The sequence below is a fragment of the Dreissena polymorpha genome, chromosome 3 (genome assembly GCF_020536995.1).
Source record: "Dreissena polymorpha isolate Duluth1 chromosome 3, UMN_Dpol_1.0, whole genome shotgun sequence".
In the NCBI taxonomy this organism is placed as follows: Eukaryota; Metazoa; Mollusca; class Bivalvia; order Myida; family Dreissenidae; genus Dreissena; species Dreissena polymorpha.
This window is the reverse complement of record NC_068357.1, coordinates 126,340,929-126,359,286: the sequence shown is the minus strand read 5'-3', so window position 1 is coordinate 126,359,286 and position 18,358 is coordinate 126,340,929. Positions and strand designations below refer to the sequence as shown.

The 18,358-nt window shown below is 34.0% G+C and overlaps 2 protein-coding genes across 4 annotated transcripts in view; both read left to right on the top strand.

Moving 5' to 3' along the window:
* LOC127871328 (uncharacterized) overlaps positions 1–18,358 on the top strand; it is a 290,977-nt gene that overhangs the window by 105,010 nt on the left and 167,609 nt on the right. The window lies entirely within an intron of this gene.
* Positions 1–18,358, top strand: part of LOC127871331 (uncharacterized) — a 205,646-nt gene that overhangs the window by 117,047 nt on the left and 70,241 nt on the right. The gene's annotated exons all lie outside the window — the stretch shown is intronic.

The following is an 18,358-nucleotide window of genomic DNA, read 5'->3' as shown; positions in this document are numbered from 1 at the left end:
TATATACCATCCAATTCTGTCAATCACAATGTTAATATTGACCAATCGTAGTCAAGTTGGCGCGCAGTCTATCCCTTGAAGTTATTGGTGCCTAACTGGCTACTGTTATTCAAAGTCCTTGCGCAAATAGGATCAAATATGCGCCACTGTATTGTTAAGAACTCATGAGAAGTCAGTATGCACCACCTGCGCCACTGTATTGTAAAAAAACTTATGGAAAGTCAATATGCGCCATTTCCTCAAAGTTCATTCAAGTACAAATGCAATTACATATACATTTGACTTTAGAAATAAAATGAAACATAAAACTCTTAAATTTCACGACAAAAGGACCATAATATCGTTTTGCATATGTCATACGCAGTAATTTACACAAAAAATAGGTAAGAACCCACAGATACACCAAGACCAACTCTTTCTGCTATAGTTCCGATGAATTGTGTAATAGTATTTCTAATTGTCAAAATGATAGACCCTGTAGTTGTTTGGACTCACAACAACACCAATATTCTTTTAAGGGTGGGGGGGGGGTTCAAAGCCAGAATCATTATATTGTGAATGAGAATAAGTTTGAAGACACGCATGTATTGATAATATTAACATAAATCTGAAATAGCCACATCGAGTTAAATTGTAGACTGTATATTTAGATCTAGTGGTTTACTCTGCATGTAATGTTTTGGTAGTTCAACTCCGAATAATATTGAATTTAAAAACAATGACCCCTCGTTATTAATAGTTGACTTCTATCATATAAACAAATGTATCGTATGTTATCAATGATGTATTTATTGTTCAACTGTCTATTTTGGTCGAATTCGGAAAAGCAATGTTGTTAAAACCGTTCAAATTAAACACTTTGTTGCACTGCAACCGAACATGCCTCTGATTTCAAAGCGATTTATTGCAATACAAAAACAATTCTGAAAAAAAATAATAGTTTATGAAATCTTGATTAAAAATGCTTACAGACAACATTCCATTAAAAGTTAATGATTTTGTATAACCATCGCAGTGTCGTCTAAAACGCAGGTGAGGCCTTTTTATACAAATCAAGGTTATCGAGTGAAAGCCTGCATGTGCACATAGAGTATTCAAATGTTGTTTCTTTCCAAAAGTGTATTTTCTTATCTTTCTAACCATGAATAATGATATATTGGATTGTAGTAAGTTCAAACATTTCAGTAAAACATAGAAGGCATGTATTTGCTCATGCATATCCTTGACTTTTAAGACTGTGTAAAAGTGTGTAACATGGTGGAATACAGCCTGTCCCTAAGCGGTGTGAAAGTTAAAAAATCTCTTTGCATGATTGATTACAGTGCAGTGAAATCGAAAGTAGGTGCATTCTTTGGTCGTATTAACGGTATAACACACGGAAACAGTTGATTGTAATGACAACAATAACTCTTACATTTTCTTTCTTATCGTGCTTGTTATTATTGAAGATGTTTTGAACGACATAAACGTACTTACAGTCAATTTACCATTACCGGATATAAACACAATTCGGATTAGTTTGATGTTCAAGGTTAGGTATCGCATTAAATGATTATTTTATATTTATAGTGAATAATTTATGATGATATTTTGAACATAGCGTCTTAAAACATGTTTGAAATTTAAAACGCAATCATTGAGTCTGAATCTCCTATCAGTTTCTGCTTGTTTCCTGACAATGACATGTACATATCGCGTTGTTTATGTCTGGGCTAGTTTGGAAAACGAGATTGAACATTGTACGCGGCCAATTGTATCATTATAAGTAAGTCAAAAGTATAAGCTTATAACTGTCCCCTACCGGTTTCACATGAGGGGACTTATGGTTTGCGCTCTGTCTGTTAGTCAGTCAGTCTGTCACACTTTTCTCGATCCTGCGATAACTTTGAAAGTTCTTCATATTTTTTCATGAAACTTGAAACATGGACAGATTGTAATATCAACATTATGCACGTCATTTCTTTTCGTTCCTACGTCAAAAATTCTGGTTGCTATGGCAACAAATAAAAAAATCTGACAATGGTAGAGCTGGTAGAGGACATTATTGCTTGACAATAGTCTTGTTATTACATGTATATCCATTCAATAATATTTATTCCTTCAAAAAAAACAATCTAACTTTTGTTTTGTGCTTAAGAATGTGCAACACATTGAAGGGAATGATTTATTAAGATAATAGCAGATCAATCATGGTATGCTAATTTAAGTAAATGGGCTGTACCAAACATGTGAACAGACCCTGGTCCCAATTTTGACTTGAACTATTATTACGTTCAGAGGTTGTAAGATAATTGTTTAATGTTATTTTATAAAAAAATAATTTTTTTTTAGATAGTATAATAATATATCTGATACACATATTATACTAATATGATTATATGTGCTACCTAATTTACGGGCAAAAGCTTTTTAAGTTTTTTTGATAATCATGTATTTTTAATAAATATATGGACATGATTGTGTTCAAAATATGATAATTGTTGCAATAATTGAGTAATGCATCCAAAAAAATCAATCTTAAAACGAGTTACATGTTCCAAGCTTAAAGATCTAGCATCTTATTTTTTTTTTCTAGCCACAGGAATTTATAGCTGGTTCGGTGTCTGTGGTATAGTGGATGCGGTGTCTGCTAACTGGCTTAGTCACTGGGAGGTCTCTGTATTGATCCTTTAAGTGGGAGCATTCTTTAGATAACCCTAAAGACATACTATGGCGTACCATTTGGGTTGAAAGTCAAGAAGACCTACACGTTAAAAAGAGAAATGTACGTCGAAGTACAATAATTGTACGTCAACATGAATATAAAATACACTTCGAAGTATATATTTGTACGTCAAAGTACAATTTGTACTTCGACATACATGTTTGTACTTCTACTTACACATTTTCTGAACAGCCAATCAAAACACTAGTCTCTTGAGCCGCTTTTCCTTCAGATTTATTCATAATAAATGTTTAAAATCTCTTTTAGTTGAGGACAAAATGAATAAAAATAACAGAATGGCAAAAAAACAGAAGTTTCAAGTATTTAATGCATTGAAATAGATTATATACAAATTTGAAGAAGATTGTTACCTTTTTAAAATTAAAATTATTCAGCATATTGTGTGTATGAAATGATCATGCGGGGCGGAGTATCACGACCGTCCAGCGCATTACTGTGTAGGAAATTCCCAACGGTAACCAGTTACCAAGCATTAATGGGATAAATAATGTATTATAAACTCCCCGTTTGTCGTATTTTGTGATAACCATAACTAGCATAAGTCAGAGGTTAATTCCGCCACGCCAGGTCATTAAATACGCACAATATCTATGAGTTAGCGGTCGATAGTTGCATAATTTGGTATAAATTATAATAATAATAATAATTAATAAATACGCACAATATCTATGAGTAAGCGGTCGATAGTCGCATAATTCGGTATAAATAATAATAATAATAATGTTCAATGTCAAAAATCTCTAAAAGCAACAGACGTAAGGTGTCTTCTGATTGGCTAACACTCAAGGGTCGGTGAAAATTGTACGTCGAAGTACATTTCTCGTTCTACTTAGCAGGTCTTGTACTCTTTTGACGTCATGGTACGTCATATAGACACTAAGTACTGGTCCTACCCAGGAAACAGTTTGTTTCATCAAATGTCTCAATTCAACTTGCCAGCTTGCTAAATCAGTTGCATTTAGCATACAGTACACTGATTTAACATAATCATAATCAAAATCATGTGATGTGTCAAATCAATTTTGATTGACAAATTTGACAGGATTTTTTTTTAATCCAATAAGTTTTAGACTGTCAAATAAACACACACTACGTATTGAAAGCCATACCTGGAGCTTTCGTCTGAATATCACTGACTTCATCAGAAGAATGATTTCTACTGTTGGGAAACATTTTTTAACACCACTAATTGTCTTCTTATTTATTATCAATTTATAATTATGTGTAACAGCATAACAACATACTTGATTCGCAATTAAAATATTTAATAAATACAGGTATCTTGCAGGTTTCTAGTTTTCTTTCCCAAACTATTGTTGAATAGTTTAAATTTTGTCGACACTAAAAAACTAGCCATTTTGTAGAAATTCTAAAATCACAGTCTAAACTGCATACACTTAGCTCTATAGTTACAATTTGAATGCAAATATTAGAATGCATCATGTTATATAATCCATATTTTTTTATTTAAACATTCAAATAACACATAACACAGTACATATATAAAAAGGTATGTGGTATTGTGTGGAGATACAAAACACTTCACATCATTTATTTGCACATAAAATAATAGTTACAAAATAAGTAAAACTAAAACACTGTCATCAACCTACATTTCAAGAATATTAAGTATATGAAATGACAAAGTGGTGTTTTTGTATTACCTTTTACTAAATTAACATTGCTGGTTTTGTACTAGCCATAACACATTTATCATGGATTAACAAGTAACAACCAATTTATTAATTACACAATAGAATGGAAATCATATTAATGGCATTATGCATTTACTAAACAAGCTATTTGCTACTGTTTAGAATTACACTATCTTACTAAAAATGATCACAGGTACTTAGTGCTTTTACATACTTGTGGTAAGTTTTGTATTACTAGTTTGACAATTATTGGCAGACACTTGTTGATATACAGACAAAATTTGCATGGGAACTCTCATATTTTTTCAGCATAATTGCCTTCAAATTGTTAATTTAACAACCCTTTGACATTGTTTGCACATCTGATCTTATTATACAATAGCTGATTTTTGTTTATAGATAGACATAAATAGACTTTTCAAAGTTCTATAAAAGTTCACACATGTTCCATCCAAGTAAACAAACAGAACCAATTAAGATCACCACAGATAATAACTGTGTGTATAGCTTGGAAATTTGATAGTTCAGGAATCCCTCCTTTGTTGATTTCTGTAAACCAAAACTGTCAGTTTTGCTGGATAGAATGGCTTGTATGATGCCCAGCTCTTGCCTTCACAGAAAATCTTCTTAAAACGGAAAACCAACAAATATCTTAGAATTTGATCAATAATGCAGACAATTTATAAATGTCTTGTTTTTTGTTGATTTCGAATCTGAGAGATTTTTTACGTAAGATTGTGGTACGAAAATCCAACGGTATCGAATTTTGTGGTTTTAGGCCTAAACTTATTATAGTGATATGTAACCTTTCGGGGATATCGGTAAAGAGCGAGCAGACGAGGTGTAATTACGTTAAACATTAAAGCTAAAAGACTAAAAAGTTAGATCGGAATATCTTTAAATTTTGTGAATAAATGTGTTTCTGGTGGATAACAACGACAACTTGCCAGAATATTGCTCATGATCACACGTAAAACTTCTTTCTGAGACATTGTGTACACACCGGTCTTACTGACAATAACGAAGTGACGTCACCATCTATGTATAGAATGCTTTCTGAGAGCGAATGGAAAATGCGTCACATATTCTGACAAATAAACAGTAGGGTGTCGTTATTGAAATACCGCGAGAATAGCGGAAGAATAGAGATGCCAACTATAATGTTTAAAACAAATATTTTTTCACAAGCGTTTGTGATTTGTCAGGATAATAATAACAATAAGATATCGAAAAGATCAAAGCAAATAAATTCGACAGAAATCTGAGATTCGGCAATATATTAAAGACGGGTTATGTGTGTTTGGTAAAGACTGTCACTATATGTAGTGAACCAGTCTTCGGCTTATACCCACTGAAGAAGAGCATTCAGGGGAGATAATTTAGTAATGACTTAATTCTGGAACGGTTGCGAAGAAAAACAAATAATGCGAGAATATTCAGTGCGATTCGCTACACAATTATGATGTCATTGATATAACTTTTCCTGAGGTATGTATTTACATGTGATTTAGCATATGTCAAAGTGTTTTTGATTTGTTCAAGGTCATAAATAGCATCGCGAAAATATATGTCGCGTGGCAAATTTTTTTGAGACGTATCCATATGTGGTATTCCTATGTAATTTTATGTCTAAATTCCCATATGTATGAACGGTCAACGCCCGCTTCGCGGGCTTTTGCCCGTAATATGATTATAGGTGCTACCTAATTTACGGGCAAAAGCTTTTTAAGTTTTTTTGATAACCATGTATTTTAAAAAAATATAGGGACATGATTGTGTTTAAAATATTATAATTGTTGCAATAATTAAGTAATGCATCCAAAAAATCATTCTTAAAACGAGTTTCATATTCAAAGCTTAAAGATCTAGCATCTTATTTTGTTTTTGTTTTCTAGCCACAGGAATTTATAGCTGGTTGGGTGTCTGTGGTATAGTGGATGGGGTGTCTGCTAACTGGCTTAGTCACTGGGAGGTCTCTGTATTGATCCCTTAAGTGGGAGCATTCTTTAGATAACCCTAAAAAAACAAAAAAAAAACAACCTCAAGACATACTATGGCGTACCATTTGGGTTGAAAGTCAAGAAGACATACAAGTTAAAAAGAGAAATGTATGTCAGAGTACAATAATTGTACGTCGACATAAATATAAAATACACTTCGAAGTATATATTTGTACGTCAAAGTACAATTTGTACTTCGACATACATGTTTGTACTTCTACGTACAAATTTTCTGAACAGCCAATCAAAATACTAGTCTCTTGAGCTGCTTTTCCTTCAGATTTATTCATTATAAATGTTTAAAATCTCTTTTTTAATTGAGGACAAAATGAATAAAAATATCAGAATGGCAAAAAAACAACACATAGAAGTTTCAAGTATTTAGTGCATTGAAAAAGATTATATACAAATTTAAAGAAGATTTAATTGTTACCCTTTTAAAATTAAAATTATTCAGCATATTTATTGATCATGCGGGGCGGAGTATCACGACCGTCCTGCGCATTACTGTGTAGGAAATTCCCAACGGTAACCAAACAGTTACCAAGCAATAACGGGATAAATAATGTATTATAACCTCCCCGTTGGTCGTATTTTGTGATAACCATAACTTGCATAAGTCAGAGGTTAATTCCGCCACGCCAGGTCAATAAATACGCACAATATCTACGAGTTAGCGGTCAATAGTTGCATTATTTGGTATAAATTATAATAATAACAATGTTTAATAAATACGCACAATATATACGAGTAAGCGGTCGATAGAAGCTTAATTCGGTATAAATAATAATAATAATAATAATGTTCAATGTCAAATATCTCTAAAAGCAACTGACGTAAGGTGTCTTCTGATTGGCTAACACTCAAGGGTCGGTGAAAATTGTACGTCGACGTACATTTCTCGTTCTACCTAGTAGGTCTTGTAGACTTTCGACGTCATGGTACGTCATATAGACAATAAGTACTGGTCCTACCCAGGAAACAGTTTGTTTCATCAAATGTCTCAATTCAACTTGACAGCTTGCTAAAGCAGTTGCATTTAGCAAAAAGTACAATGATTTAACATAATCAAAATCATGTGATGTGTCAAATCAATTTTGATTGACAAATTTGACAGGATTTTTTTTAATTCAATAAGTTTTAGACTGTCAAATAACACACACTACGTATTGAAAGCCGTACCTGGAGCTTTCGTCTGTATATCACTGACTTCATCAGAAGAATGATTTATACTGTTGGGAAACATTAACACCACTAATTGTCTTCTTATTTATTATCAATTTATAATTATGTGTAACAGCATAACAACATACTTGTTTTGCAATTAAAATATATAATAAATACAGGTATCTTGCAGGTTTCTAATTTTCTTTCGCAAACTATTGTTGAATAGTTTAAATTTTGTCGCCACTAAAAAACTAGCCATTTTGTAGCAATTTTAAAATCACAGTCTAAACTGCATACACTAAGCTCTATAGTTACAATTTGAATGCAAATATTAGAATGCATCATGTTATATCATCCATATTTTTGTATTGAAACATTCAAATAACACATAACACAGTACATATATAAAAAGGTATGTGGTTTTGTGTGGAGATACAAAACACTTCACATCATTTATTTGCACATAAAATAATAGTTACGAAATAAGTAAAACTAAAACACTGTCATCAACCTACATTTCAAGAATATTTACGTATATGAAATTACAAAGTGGTGTTATTGTATTACCTTTTACAAAATTAACATTGCTGGTTTTGTACTAGCCATAAAACATTTATCATGGATTAACAAGTAACAACCTGTTATTAATTACACAATAGAACGGAAATCATATTAATTGCATTATGCATTTACTAAACAAGCTATTTACTACTGTTTAGAATTACACTATCTTACTAAAAATGATCACAGGTACTTAGTGCTTTTACATACTTGTGGTAAGTATTGTATTACTAGTTTGACAATTATCGGCAGACACTTGTTGATATACACACAAAATTTGCATGGCAACATTCATATTTTTTCAGCATAATTGCCTTCAAATTGTTAGTTTAACAACCCTTTGATAATGATATTGTTTTCACATCTGATCTTATTATACAATAGCTGATTTTTGTTTATAGATAGACATATATAGACTTTTCAAAGTTCTATAAAAGTTCACACATGTTCCATCCAAGTAAACAAACAGAACCAATAAAGATCACCACAGATAATAACTGTGTGTATAGCTTGGAAATTTTGATAGTTCAGGAATCCCTCCTTTGTTGATTTCTGTAAACCAAAACTGTCAGTTTTGCTGGATAGAATGGCTTGTATGATGCCCAGCTCATGCCTTGGCAGAACAGCTTCTAAAAACGGAAAACCAACAAATATCTTAAAATTTGATCAATAATGCAGACAATTTATAAATGTCTTGTTTTTTGTTGATTTCAAATCTGAAAGATTTTTTTACGTAAGATTGTGGTACGAAAATCCAACGGTATCGGCTTTTGTGGTTTTAGGCCTAAACTAATTATAGTGATATGTAACCTTTCGGGATATCGGTAAAGAGCGAGCAGACGAGGTGTAAATACGTTAAAAATTAAAGCTAAAAGGCTAAAAAGTTAGATCGGAATATCTTTAAATTTTGTGAATAAATGTGTTTCTGGTGGATAACAACGACAACTTACCAGAATATTGCTCATGATCACACGTAAAACCTCTTTCTGTGAGCGAATGGAAAATGCGTCACAAATTCTGACAAATAAACAGTAGGGTGTCGTTATTGAAATACCGCGAGAATACTGGAAGAATAGAGATGCCAACTATAAAGTTAAAAACAAATAATTTTTTAACAAGCGTTTGTGATTTGTCAGGATAATAATAACAATAAGATATCGAAAAGATCAAAGCAAATAAATTCGTCAGAAATCTGAGATTCGGCAATATATTAAAGACGGGCTATGTTCACCTAAATTGTGTTTGGTAAAGACTCTCAATATATGTAGTGAACCAGTCTTCGGCTTATGCCCACTGAAGAAGAGCATTCAGGGGAAATAATTGAGTATTGACTTAATTCTGGAACGGTTGCGAAGAAAAACAAATAATGCGAGAATATTAAGTGCAATTCGCTTCACAATTATGATGTCATTGATATAATTGTTCCTGAGGTATGTATTTAAATATGATTTAGCATATGTCAAAGTGTTTTTGATTTGTTCAAGGTCATAAATAGCATCGCGAAAATATATGTCGCGTGGCAAATTTTTTTGAGTCGCATCCATATGTGGTATTCTTATGTAATTTTATGTCTAAATTTCCATATGTATGAACGGTCAACGCCCGCTTCGCGAGCTTTTGCCCGTATTAGTATTTAGATGACATTAAGTTAACAGCTAATTGATTTATTGATAATTAGATCAATAAATTGCTATATCACTGTACAATGATGCATGTGGTAAACATTCTTGTGTATTGAAATTGGCATATTGGGACACTCTTTTACAGTAGTAAAAATTAATATTAAACAATGTATAATTTTGAAATTGTTTGATCTGTGTCAAAGACAATGCATAGTCGATAATGACTTTTGATGCAATAGTAATAAGAACTTGTAGTGTAACTGCATGTTTTTTTTTTTTTTTCTTTAACAGGGCCATTTCCTACAACATGTTTTACAAAGCTATGATTATTGATAATTTAATTTTTTTTTACATGTCTGTGCAAGATAGCCACTGAAGAAGGTAACAGTTCAGTCAACATTACCAGTCTTTCAACCGCTACCGCTGCTCCATCGTCATCATTTATAATCCTTTAATATTAAATCTTACATCATTATTATTTGAAAGAAACTATATTGGTGTATAAAAAGGTCAGCGTTATTTATACCAAGTCGGTTTATCCAAAGTCGAGCACAATGAAGGATATGTATAATTGTGTAGCTTAAAATTTGCCAAATATTTCTAGAAAAAACGAAGCAAAATACATCAAGAAAACTGTTTATTTACAAATAAACCTGATTCACTGTTGTTGGTTTTTTCAGCAAGAATTAGAGAAGAACCCAATTATCAAGTTTCATAAATATTTGGTAGTAAATGTGGCATCTAGAGTGTTCATAAGCAGTGTCTGAAATTTTACCTACTGACCTAGATTTTGGCCCCACCTAATTCAGTCTCTAACTCAGGGGAGACGTCATTATTTCAAGAAAAGTGATGTTCGATAAAAGTTTAAAACAAGTTTACATCTTATCACTATGAAACTTTGTGGTCATTAAATCTCGACCAGGTTTGATAATGAGCCAGATCACATGAAGCACTTTATAATGATGGCCATTGAATTTACAAAAGGGCAAAATTAACCGTTTCCACTAATTCAAATAGCTGTAATCTTAGCATCTGCAAATTGTGTGACAATGTATATGGGCATTATATCTAGACCAAAATATTTTTCAAGCCAGATCGCCTGATGCACGCCTTAAGTATGGCCCATGAATTATCCCGAATTTGACAAAGTAAAGTCACCTGCTCTAGATAAAGTAAGCTTGAATAGAGGCCTAGCTCGGGGTTGAATTTGGGGCTAAACAGAGAAAAATGTTTTTGAGCAAAAACACAAAAGAACACATATGAAGGTATTGCATTCAAATTGTGTGTAGACCAGCATTATTATAAAATGTATTATGTACTGATTGTGGACCTATTTAATATCATAGATCGATTCATATGTGAAATAAAATGACATTGCAACAATGTTCAGTTGACAGTGATTTTTGTTTCATAGTAAAACAACTGTTCGTGCTTATAAATTGTTAATTTATATTGCGTAACATAGTAATTTATATGCTTGTATGTCTTTTACTTCTGTTGACTATTATATGTATGTGTACTCATGGGCTTAAGGCCTTATGTATTCTGAAATAAAACCTATTTATGTTTCCGAAAATTTCAGTTTAGCAAAGTGTAGGTATAATTTTACACATTAGGCTAAGGATACTTACATATATTTTGTAGTTTGCGGAACGACTTTAATCCCGTTCTGTAGTTGTAGTAGTTTTGTTCAGTAAAACTAAAGCTGTGTATGAGCAAAACAAGTAAAATCATGTATATTGTCGCATGTGCACAGTCTGATTAATAAAATATATCATTTATACATATTGTGGAGCTGGCATTTTTATTTTGTATAAACAATTATTCCGAATCATAATGATAATTTATATTTTGTTGAAAAAAGTTAGCCAGTTTAAAAGAACACAAACAAACATGACTAACAGATATTAACAAAAACATCATCATGTTATAACGTTTATAAATATGTAAATACAAAAATTTAATAAATTCCATTTTGTTTCTAATGTAGTTTTGTGGTTTTACACACATACTGGTTGTGATAAAATGACAAGCTTTATGTTGATGTGACATGACTGTGTATATGCAACGTATGGGTTTTGTAAAGTATACTTATTTACTTGTAGATGGAAAATGGATGGCAACCAAAAGAACATACTCGGACTGAAACCCGATCAGAGAATTCGTTTTGATAATAAAACTGAGGTCATGTCATAATTACCTCTACCCTATGGTCGTGCACAAACGAACTGCTGAATCTTAACGGTGTATGCATTCTCGTGACGATGCCTGCCAATACCGGTACCAAGATATTTGCCGACAAGGAGACCAACAACTGGTTCAAGGCGTTCATAGCCCTCAATGTGACAAAGGAAGGACTGACTAACTTTGTTGAGAACACAATGAAAAAGGTCCACGCAGCACTTGGTACGTGCAGCAGTTATGAAAAAGCTATAATATCACTTCACCGATTCAGTGGCCCATCATGGAAAAACACTAAAAGACATGATTGGAAATCAAACTGGTGGGAAATAGCGAAATGTTTTCTGCCTCCACAAGGATACGCTAATGTGTCATCGGTTCAGGAATCAGACTTTAATGCGGTGATAAACATAATATTGAACTGCACAGAATTCAAGAATTATCTCTCCACCTCATGGCTATCACCTCCACCGCCTGACCCGCTATGTCCGTTAGAAAAGGTAATGAATACGAGTTTTAAAATGTTTCAAGCACAACTAATTTTCTTCAGTGATATTGTATTGTTGTTTTTATGCCCTCTTCTTCGAAGAAGAGTGGGTATATTGTTTTTGGCCTGTCTGTCATTTTATTTGTCTGTCTGTCTGTCCCAAAACTTTAGCCTCGGTTATAACTTTTGCAATATTGACGATAGCAACTTGATATTTGGCATCCATGTGTATCTCATGGAGCTGCACATTTTGAGTGGTGAAAGGTCATTCAAGGCCATACTTCAAGGTTAAAGGTCAAATATATGGATGTCAAAATCGCTCAAATGGGGGCATAGTGTTTTACAAACACATCACTTGTTTACATTTGTTTAACTTTTTATGCTCCCCCCTAAAAAATATAGTCGCCGCTTCGTCTGTCTGTCCCCCCGTGCGTGCGTGTGTCCGTCCGGATTTTTGTCCGGGCTATTTTTCAGCAACTAATGACTGGAATTCAATAAAACTTTATGGGAAGCTACACTACCAAGAGGAGATGTGCATATTATCAGCGGGTTCTGGTCGGATGATTTTTCAAAGAGTTATGGCCCTTTGAAATTTTCTATTAACTGTACATAAAGTGCAATTCTTGTCCGAGCTATTTCCCAGAAACTAATGACCGGAATTCAATGAAACTTTATGGGAAGCTTCACTACTAAAAGGAGATGTGCATATTATCAGCCAGTTTTGGTCGGATGATTTTTCACAGAGTTAAGGCCCTTTGAAATTTTCCATAAACTGTACATATAGTGCAATTCTTGTCCGGGCTATTTCTCCCTCATTACTGACTGGAATTCAATAAAGATTTATGGGAAGCTTAACTACCTTGAGGAGATGCGCATGTTATAAGTGGGTTTTGGTTAGATGATTTATTTAGAGAGTTATGGCCCTTTGAAATTTTTAAGTTGCTAAACCATTCATCGTATTATTTTGTCCAAAGATATGCCCCTTAAGATAGATGTTTCCTTATATATGAATAAGTAGTGCAATATTGTGACAAAAAAAACTTTGGGAGGCATCACCCGTCTCTGACGGTTTCTTGTTTAATAATTAGTTGTTTTTGAAAACATACTGTTCCATTTAGGTCCGTCAAATAGGCAGAGATGTACGCCACAGTGCCAACTGCAAGACAACAGATGCTGAACTTCAAGACTATTTCCAGGCATTGACCATGCTGCTGGCAGATCCAGTATGTCTGGCGCATGATACGAGTGCAAATATAGCCCTCAGTAGGCTTACTGATGTACGTATATACTTTTCTCTTCATGGCATTTTTGGACAAATTTCGTAGTTGTAAAGTTCATTATTTGATGACTTGATTCATTTAATATTTATGCGAGTAAATGCTTAAAAACTACCAGTCATTATGTGAGACTATTATTGATGTGTACACATAATGCACACTTGTAAGTTAGTCAGTAAACCTTATACAAGTTGTATTTTGCATATGCTTGATATTAACACATGATGACAATTGACAGATTGAAGCATAGAACATGCTATTATTTAATGAGATCAATATGATCTTTAGATAGTGTGGGGAAATATTTAAAATAGTTTTATAATTGCGTATGTCCCATTAAAAAAATGTTTATATGACTTAAAGATGCAATCTGTGTAACATATGGATTACCAATCATTGCATACAAAACTTAGAGCAAGCATGCAAATGATATATCAAAGATTTGTTGAAATCCACACAATCACACTTAATACAATTTCTTGTCTGGATATCCAATATTTAATTCTTAAATGTATGTTATTATCTGTAACAAAAACAATTGAACAAATGAATGGCAATAACATTTTGTTGTCTAGTCACACTGATTAAAACACTTGATTTAGTTTCTTTGGGTGTTAGGTGAGCTTCTTGGGGCATTTAGCCCCCTTGTTGTTGTGTACGTCACATTTCTTGTTGCAGAGTAGTTAACTTGCATGTTAACTTAGGCGATTGATTCAATAAATCAATGTGCAGCTTTTTGTCCTTGTGTGTGGTCAATTTGAAGTAGCGAACATCATAATATTGAGATTAATTTGACAAACAGCCAGGTTTTGCACTTGCTTGAAATAAGCCATTATTATAATATACCATTTGTTTTTCATTTCTATTGTAGCTTCAGAATGACCGCCTCCCTCTTACTGAATTTGGCAACTTGATTCAAGAGTTCAAACAAGCAATTAAGCGTGTTAAAGATGCCGCTGAGGAAGACTTCTCGGAAAAGGCAAAACAATCTCTGGAAGAAGGTTTGAAAAGAATAAAGGAAGCATTAAAGGACGGTGAACAAGAGATAAGAAACAAAATACAACAGGCGGATAATGAAATAACTGAAAAGATGAATAAGGCTACAAGTCAGATTGAAGAGATGAAGCATGACAGTGTTCAGACAATATATGACAGGACAGAATATTGTACTAGGCAGATTGAACAGAAAATCGGAGATGAGACTAAGAAAGCTGAACAAACAATAACATCACAGATAGACACACTGACAAAAAGCAGTGTTAAACTTATAGAAGACCACACTAGAGATAGGATGGAGCGCATACAACAGAAAATTGCTGACAAGGCGGGAGAAGACTTCGAAAGACGCGTAGAAGGTGAGTAAACTGTATCCTTAGACCTGACAATTATGTTTTTGCTTAACTGGGCACAAGATGCTCATGGTGAGCGTTTGTGATAACCTTTTGGCTGTTGGTGCGCGTCATTAAATTGATATCTTGTTAACAGTCTTAAGACCACATTTAATGTCCAGCTTGATGAAACTTTTCAGAACATTTGCCCCATTGATATATGAGTTGAGTTCAAAAATGGTTCCGGTCCGTATGTAAACATGGCTGTGATGGGGTTGGCATATTTCCTTTTGTGACTTAGTGAAAGTTGTTTACACTGTTGATATAATATTTTTTGTTAAATCATCATGAAACTTTCTCAGAACATGTGAGGTAATGATATCTCTGCAAAATTCGAAAATGGTTCCGGTCTGGTAAAAAACCTTGCTGCCAAGGGGCGGTACAGTTTTGCTTATATGGCTGTAGTGAAAAATTGTTAATTCGCTAGAAGTCTCTTTTTGGTCAAATCATTAAATGTTGCTCAGAACATGAATATTGAATAATGATATCTCGGCTAAGTTCGACAATTATAAGTTCTGGTTTGTTCAACACTAAGCTCGCGGGAACGGGGCAATTCTAACAAAATGGCTTCCAGTGACATTGTTAACTCACCTGAACAGTGCGCTCATATTGAACTTTTGTGATCGGCTTTTGTCCCTTGTTCACTGTGCATCGTTCATCGTGCCTCGTCCGTCGTCAACTTGTACCTTGTGAACACTTTAGAGGCAACATGTATGTACCAATCCTTATGAAACTCGGTCAGACCATTTGTCCCAATGATATCTTGGCTGAGTTCGAAACTGGATCGTGTGAGGTAAAAAGCAAGGCCACATGATCGAATTAAAGTAAAAGCTGGTTAACACTTGAAGTCACTTTAATAGTCGATTTTTCATGAAACCTGGTCTGAACATTTGTTCCAAAGATGTCTTAGTTGTGTTCGAAAAAAACGGTTCTGGTTCATCACAAAACATGCCCGCCACAGGGATGGCCACTTTTTCCTTATGTGGCTAAAGTTAAACCTTTAGAAAACTCTTAAGAGTCACATTTTTGGTGATGTGGTGTGCGTCATCAACATTAAGCTCTTGAGGCAATTTTGTTCATCCAATATCGATACAACTAAGTAAGAATGTTTATTTGGACAATATTTATGACGTCTTCGGATCTGTGTTACTAGTGTCAAAACTACAAGGTCACCAAGGTCAGATCCTTGAAAAAACTTGTTACCACTCTAGAGCCACATTTATGCTTAAATCTTGATGAAGCTTGGTAATAGTGTTTATCTCGGCACTATCTAGCTTATATTAATGATGATGATTCATATTAAAATACCAGGATCTCGCCTCTGTCATTACTTATACTTCCCTATATTACAATTAATGTGAGAATACCATGGTTGTGCCTGTCATTCAGTAAACCTCCATTGATTACATTTCATATGAGAATATTGTATTTGCGCCTCTAACATTTAGATACAATGTAGCCTTATTGATTACAGTTTATTTGCAAATAACGGGATTGTGCATGTTTCATTCGTTTCACATCCTTCATGATGGTTCATATGAGAAAACCATTCGCTTTTATCAGTCAGTTGACCTGCTATACTTGAATATGTTGGTTGATACCCTTGATTAGTAGTATACATAAAAAGAATATAAACAATGTGTTTGTCTATGAGCATATATCTGACTTGTAGTAGAACTAATGCTGACACGTAATGTACTTCTATGAAAATGTATTATCATTCCAGATCTTCGCTGTAGACTGGTGGACCATTACCGTGAAACTGTTAGCTACGTGCCTCTGTCTTCTTTGAATCCTAGTCTCGATAAGCACGTACAAGATGTCTATGTCAGTCCAAAACTACACAGGATAAAAATAGAGAATGATGGGAGACGCACAAAACAAGAGCAAATTGTTTCGTACAAAGATTGCTTCAACCGTGGTGATAATTTATCTAGACGTATATATTTACAAGGCGAGCCTGGCAGTGGCAAATCGACATTTGCTTTCAAATTAGTTAATGAGTGGTGTAACATACATTTGCCTTCAACGGAATCTACAAAAGAGACAACAGTGTTTGTTGACGTTGAAACCCTAAAGAAATTTAAGTTTCTCTTTTTCATCTCTTTGAGAGATTCAAGACATCAGAAGGATGTAATGCAGATGATCAAAACGCAGCTAATTGATAATATATGTACGGAGGACGAGCGTGAAGAAGTGAAGACACTTTGTCTTCAAATTATAAAAAATGATACATGTCTCGTTATTCAAGACGGTCTAGATGAATGGCCTAGTGATGAATCTCTACCTTCTATGACAGGAATTCCTAAAGATAACTGCATCATACTCACAACGTCTCGACCATGGAAACTAAGTGATGAACGTATCAAAAATTCTCAAATAGATATTCTGTTAGAAGTTGAGGGTATAAGCGATACTGAAGCATTCAGTGAAAGAATACTACGATGCTTACTTGAAGAATCAATTGATATCAAAGAAAGTGTGGAGCAATTCAACGTATTCCTCAAGAGTCGCAACCTTGAGTCGATATCATCTTCGCCTATGCTGCAGGCACTTGTCCTCTGTACCTGGGTAGATGATACGGCTGAGCGTCTCACCGGATCGTCACTATGTGATCTGTACACTTCCCTACTTGACTGTTTATGCAAAAAAGCCACTCATGGCATGTCTTATTTCAACAAATTGAATCCACCGCCAGTAAAGAACTTTGAAGGTTCAAAATATCTAAAATCAAATAAGGCTCACATAGATTCCATTGCTGAAGCTGCGTTCTCTTTTTTGTTTTCAAATGAAAAAGAGACATCAATAGTTTTTAGCGATGTCAAATTGTCAGACTTTTTGCTTCCATCTGCAAAAGAGTTCGCTCTAAAATCAGGGTTATTAACCAAAAGGAAATCTAAAAAAGCTACTGATACGACTTGTAGGTTTGTCCACAAAACTTTTCAGGAATTCTTAACTGCTTATCATATCGCCAACAATGCAGACGCTGTGGATGACGTCGTTTCCGATTATCTCAAACGCCATAGAAATTCATATCTTGATATATCTCAAATGTTCATTTACCTCTGTGGCTTGAACATCTCGGCAGCGAATAAACTATCTGCACTGATGAATGAGCGCGGCTTTGATGGCAATTGTTATTACCGGATCTTCCTTAAGAATTACTACCAAACATTGATCCTTTCCGGCTACAGGGAGGCTATGGCCAACAAGAACACCCCAATACACCTGCATATGAGTCACTTTGACTTCTACAATGATAATGATGTTGAAGAGTTGTCTCACATCTGGGCAC